Source organism: Genypterus blacodes, unplaced genomic scaffold, assembly GCF_046128005.1.
Source record: "Genypterus blacodes isolate CSIRO-AG114 ecotype Tasmania unplaced genomic scaffold, CSIRO-AGI_Gbla_v1 ptg000002l_1, whole genome shotgun sequence".
NCBI lineage: Eukaryota > Metazoa > Chordata > Actinopteri > Ophidiiformes > Ophidiidae > Genypterus > Genypterus blacodes.
Genome location: NW_027466816.1, coordinates 874131 through 880130, shown reverse-complemented (window position 1 = coordinate 880130; position 6000 = coordinate 874131).

Here is a 6000-nt window from a genome sequence, read left to right as displayed (position 1 = left end):
TGAGGCTTAGGTCAAAAGGACTCCAATTTATTATAGTTATTTATTTATTTTTTGATGGCAATATTTGATAAAGTCAAAAACCCTACAGTACTGTATGTATATATGTACGTGTTGTTATTTTTATTTTTGACTGTCTCTTAGAATTTGAGTGTTTTGTAGTTGCTTTCATGCTCAATTGATTTTCTCACCATTGTAAGGCAATTTGTGAAACTTATATTTAACATGACTTGACGAAAATAGACGCGCCTCTGCTGTGGTTTGTTGTGTTAAGTTGTGTCAGGGCGACAAGATCTTGTCATGGGAGCTCTGCTTAAAGAAGGCTATGCCACTCACAATATCAGTTCAGATGTTCATTTTATTTTTCAATCTGCATTTACATGCCTCATGGTCATTGAGCTCTGGTTAATGTTTAAAAAATGCAATAATTCCTGTTCGTGATGCGAGATTCGACAGCATCTCTCATGTATTTTAAAGCTTTGATTCTTACCATGAGCCCAACACACGACTGCAGCACAGAAGAAGAGGACCAGACGTAAGGAGGAGGAGGAGGCCATGATCGTGGTACATCCCATCAGTCCAGTCTGGCAGCTGTCTGTAACAGCTCATCACAGTCTCACTGCTGAAAAATACTGATACACCTGTTGACAGCAACACACAGCTCTCCAGTCACATGAGTCACATGTTGTAAAATCCATGAGCAGTTGCACTCAGATAGGAGCACGATTGAAGCTTTGACTCAATTTGTTATTGCACATGTGCGCATACACACATACCATGACAGACAGACATTGCAGAATGTTACACTCTTGTACTATGCGTAAGTTAATGTCCCTGCCATTGCCCTTAAGCAAGACACTCAAGCAAGGCTGTGGTCCTGGGCTGGTCCTGGGTGCTGTGTTGCTTCTTGTGATAAAGATGTTACTTACCTGGGGAACAAACTTCCCAAAAACATGCAGAAGGCTCAGTGAAGAACAATCTGTCTCACTACACCTTTAACTCGTCATTTATTGATCGATTTATTCATCACTTTATTGATCATTTTATCTAGATAAATACATATAAATAAAGATTTGAAGTAGCTCATTTTTTCACATGCCTATCTGTCTGCAGGGTGTGCAGGTTGGTTAAGATGCATTGAAAAACCCATGACCTAAAATTGTAACTTTTTGGATGTTAGTCCAAAGTGAGATTAATAAGATATTTGGGATAGACATACCTCTAAATCCATATCATTTTGTACTGGGATTAGACTCCAATTAACGAATGCAGGTACAGGTACATTCTTAGAATCGCTTTGTATGCCGCACGCCTCACAATACTACAAAAATGGTTAGACGAAGACCCCCCTGATATTTCAGCGTGGTATGAAAAACGTATGTCATTTTGCCATTGGAAAGGTTGTCACATGTATTAAGAGGTACTTTTGCGGAGTTTGTTATAGCAATAGCAATATTCCTGAAAGAGGAATGGTCACGAGTAATAAGTTTGGGGGCAACAAATATAACAGAATACATATAAACCACCTTTTGTAAACGCACTTGGCTGTGACCACTGCAATCGCTAAACCTTTCTTTCTATCTTTTTATTTTATTTGTTGTTGTGTCTGTGTTTGTTCTTGTTTTTTTTTTTTGTTTTTTTTCACAAAATCGTGTCTGAACTGTATGTCTTTGTATTGTATCACCCTATTATTGGTAAAAGAAAAAAATATATATTGACAAAAAGAAAAAAAAAGAAATACCCATGCCCTTTTGGTTCTGGTCGGTCTCATGGTGGCATTGTAATAATCACTTCATTTACCTATTTACAATGAAATTAATTGTCCCATACGTTTTTACCCAGGATTCCATAGCCCTATTTTCATCCTTCCATATAGGTCACGTCCATTTGGAGCAAACTGCATTTATCACCATTTTTAAAAAAGTCAAAAATGTGTTTTTAAATTAACACTGCCATTTAGCAGGCGCTTTTGTCTAAAGCAACATACATATGAGGTTTCTATACAAGTTCTAGTCGAACAGTTTGAATTTTGTTAGCATAGATAGAGTTAACCTGTGCTTAATTCCCTCTCAATAATCACTCACTATGGGGTGGGGATTGGGATGAGGGGTTCTAAATGCCTGTGTGTCAAAGGTGTGCTAAGCTGTATTGGTGTGATATCACTTTGCTTGGTCACACATCTTATCAGTGTTGCTTTATGCTGAAAGTACAATAAACAAACCATCCCAACTTCCTCAGAAATAATTACCCGAAAGTTAAAATGAGTTTCAAGGTTCAAGGTCGTTTCCTGACTCCTGGAATGGAAACCTGAAGAAAGTGGGACCATTGTTTCTTCTCTTTGTTAACTTTCGTCTTCCCCAGCAGTCATAAACTCATTAAATTAGCTGCACACGTACAAAAGTAAACTAAAAGTAAAACTATTCTGAAACCTTGCAGTGAACGGATGAATGGAGGCAGAAGATGTTATCTTTCATCTATTATTAATGTGTGTCATTTGACCTACTCTGCTGTCAAACGAATCTATGAAGCCATCAAAGCTGCAGCGGCAGCCACTAAAAAACAAACCTGTTGAATACTTCCAAACTAGTTTCAAATCCCTCCAAGGTCAACAGACATTGATGAGAAAAATCTATGTTTATACATGGCACCAGGACCAGTTTGATATAAAACACAATTCTATACAATATATATAGTAGGGTAAAGTAGTAGGGACTCTGCTCCATCTCTCCATCAGTTTGGGGGTCCTTGGCCTGAAAAACGTTGAAGACCCCTAATCTAAACACTATGTCTCATCACATTAAAGGCATCATTCATACAAATGGCAAAAATACTCCCAGAACTCGACCAGATTTGTGTATAATGATTTGTGAGTATGATAAATTGGGAAGCAACCAGCACAGCGATTGCCAGTTTGCCAGTGGAAGGAAGTTATCATTAATAAATTGATGTTATAGTAATACACTGTGTGAAATTATTTATTTGGCAAGTAGCTGTTTAAGGTTGCTGTAGTATTATCTCTCTCTCTCTCTCTCTCTCACACACACACACACACACACACAAGAAGTGTAGAAGTGTAGAAGTGTTTGCGGTTACACAGGCTGACCTTACCACTTGTCTCACTGACAAGTGGTAAGAACTGATTGGCTATGGAAATCATTTCTCCCCTCTGCCTACAGACTCTGTAACAGCACTGTATGATTTCCTGTTTTATATTTTCTATCAATAATACAAACTACACAATCGTTTTCTCTGTACGTCGTTTAGAGCATTTTAATATGTTTAGTTCTTTTCTATGCTTCTTTGGAATTCATTATGTGTTTTACCTTCTGTGAGTTACAGGGTGCTTTCCCCAGGGGGATGAATAAAGTTTCTATCTATCTCTATCTACCAATGCACCACCATATGCACACAAAATCCATAAAGATGTTCAACAGATTGTGATACTGACTGACCAATTACGTCCATTTTGTCAGAGTTCTAGTGCTAGTGGAAAAGTTCTGCTTACAACACACACGTCGTTATTGAGCAATGCGATGACCTCAATGAGTCACTAAAGGTGGTTTGAGTGTTTTAGTGCAGAGGTAATGAAGATTTCATAGATATGATAAATGGATCATAGGATAAAGAGCTTTATCTAAAGAGGTGTGACTGAATCTACTATCAACACATTCTGGGTGCCATGGCAATGATGCCCCACCTTTAGTGCTTCATGCTGCCTTTGATTCTCAGTGCGTCATGGACGATGAAAAGCGTCACAAACAGCGTTTCAGCAATCCTCCCCCTTGTAAAAGCAGGAGAGCAGGGTGCTCACATTATGTAATAGTCAAGTTAAAAATTTCACAATATGGACACAAAAACAACTCCCATCTTCCTTAAGCCTGTGCACAAAGCTGAGATGTCTAAGCAGTGTTTGTGGGGTCAAATATTGCCTTTCCTTTGTCACTTTTATGCTACACAAATAGGAATGAACCATTCTATTCTCACGTTTGGGCTCTAATGAGAGAAGCGGATTACACTAATGTCATGTTCAACATAGAGCATTAGGGTACTAACAAATCCCCTCTATGTTAGCTGAGCTCTATATAACAGAGCTGAGTGAAGGAACTAGAGGCTTTTGTCCCAATATTTCCTCTTCTGTTCTGCTGCTGCACAGTTCCCTTTGCTCTACACTCGAGCTGCAACTTCGTATTCTGTCATTCAATTCAACACAAAAGGAAAGAGGCCATGCTTCTAGAAATATCTATCACCCTCCACCAGACATCCAATAGAGACCTCATAACCACCTATAGAACCACTAAGACACAGAGTCTATTTATGTTACAGATTTATGACTGACTTCTCTATGGACTAAATCCACCTCACAAGCATAACAACTTTGATGTAATATGAGAAGTCTTTCTTTTTCACATTATTCCGTCTGTATCTTCCAACCACACAAAGAATAGCTCAATGAAAAACACATTACTAATTTATGAACATGCTGATTGACAGCTACAGTGGGATGCGAAAGTTTGGGCAGCCTTGTTCATTTTCATGATTTTCCTTTATAAATCATTGGTTAGGATAAAAAAATTCAGTGAAAACTATCATATAGGAGACAAGCACAGTGATATTTGAGAAGTGAAATGAAGTTTATAGGATTTACAGAAAGTGTGCAATAATTGTTTAAACAAAATTGGGCAGGTGCATAAATTTGGGCACCACAAAAAAAAATTAACTCAGTATTTAGTAGATCCTCCTTTTGCAGAAATAACAGCCTCTAAACGCTTCCTATAGCTGCTAATGAGAGTCTGGATTCTGGTTGAAGGTATTTTGGACCATTCTTCTTTACAAAACATCTCTAGTTCAATTAGGTTTGATGGTTTCCGAGCATGGACAGCTCTGTTTAAGTCACACCACAGATTTTCAATAATATTCAGGTCTGGGGACTGAGATGGCCATTCCAGAACGTTGTACTTGTTCCTCTGCATGAATGCCTTAGTAGATTTTGAGCAGTGTTTAGGGTCGTTGTCTTGTTGAAAGATCCAGCCCTGGCGCAGCTTCAGCTTTGTCACTGATTCCTGGACATTGGTCTCCAGAATCTGCTGATATTGAGTAGAATCCATGCGTCCCTCAACTTTAACAAGATTCCCAGTCCCTGCACTGGCCACACAGCCCCACAGCATGATGGAACCACCACCAAATTTTACTGTAGGTAGCAGGTGTTTTTCTTGGAATGCTGTGTTCTTTTTCCTCCATGCATAACGCCTCTTGTTTTGCCCAAATAACTCAATTTTAGTTTCATCAGTCCACAGCACCTTATTCCAAAATGAAGCTGGCTTGTCCAAATGTGCTTTAGCATACCTCAAGCGGCTCTGTTTGTGATGTGGGCGAAGAAAAGGCTTCCACTGCATCACTCTCGCATACAGCATCTCCTTGTGTAAAGTGCGCCGAATAGTTGAACGATGCACAATGACTCCATCTGCAGCAAGATGATGTTGTAGGTCTTTGGTGCTGGTCTGTGGGTTGACTCTGACTGTGCTCACCATTCTTCGCTTCTGTTTATCCGAGATTTTTCTTGGTCTGCCACTTCGAGCCTTAACTTGAACTGTGCCTGTGGTCTTCCATTTCCTCAATATGTTCCTAACTGTGGAAACAGACAGCTGAAATCTCTGAGACAGCTTTCTGTATCCTTCCCCTAAACCATGATGGTGAACAATCTTTGTTTTCAGGTCATTTGAGAGTATTTTTGAGCCTACCATGTTGCTATTCTTCAGAGAAGATTTAAAGAGGAGGGAAACTTACAATTGCCTTAAATAACCTTACACCTTAAACCTTAAATACTCTCTCATAATTGGATTCCCCTGTGTATGGAGGTCAAGGGTCACTGAGCTTACCAAACCAATTTTGAGTTCCAATAATTAATTCTAAAGGTTTTGAAATCAATAAAATGACAACAGTGCCCAAATTTATGCACCTGCCTAATTTTGTTTAAACAATTATTGCACACTTTCTGTAAATCCT